This window comes from Pogoniulus pusillus, chromosome 12, assembly GCF_015220805.1.
Source record: "Pogoniulus pusillus isolate bPogPus1 chromosome 12, bPogPus1.pri, whole genome shotgun sequence".
Lineage (NCBI taxonomy): Eukaryota > Metazoa > Chordata > Aves > Piciformes > Lybiidae > Pogoniulus > Pogoniulus pusillus.
In genome coordinates, this window is record NC_087275.1 from 3,302,046 (window position 1) to 3,302,614 (window position 569).

Sequence of the window (569 nt, forward strand, 5' to 3'; positions counted from 1 at the left end):
CAACTCACTGCTTGTATCTTGTGCTAAGCTTTAAATATAGCTTCATTCCTTAACTCCCAGCTCAGCTGAGTCTAGTCTGGGTGATTTTCTTAAGTGTGTGGGGGCAGTGAACACACAAACCAGCACAAGTGGAGAGGATTTTGTTCCATTTCTGTGTGGAGTGTGTATCACTGGAATCTACTGTTCTTAGGAGTTAGAGATTAACTTTCTGTGCTGTCTCAAGTTTGTTTTCTCTCCTTGCTGAAGTGGAACTAAGGTTTAGGACTTCTTGCTAGAGTTCAGTGTCAAGTCAAAGAGCACAGCTACTGTTTACCTTATATATTACAAATGTGTTTATCTTAATTGCTATAGATTTGGTGTATGCCACAGCTGTGGTGCTCCCCTCCACTGTGTATACTACAATGGTCCCATTCCCCTTCTTGATTTAATTCAAGGCTTAAAAGTAAATTTTATTCATATGACTTAAAACTTGTAGCTTCCCATAGCCACTCTCCTAGGCTTTGTTTGAAAACTGTTCCAGAACATAAATGATAGGTGGGAAGAGTAAGAGCCTATGGGGGAGAGAGTAG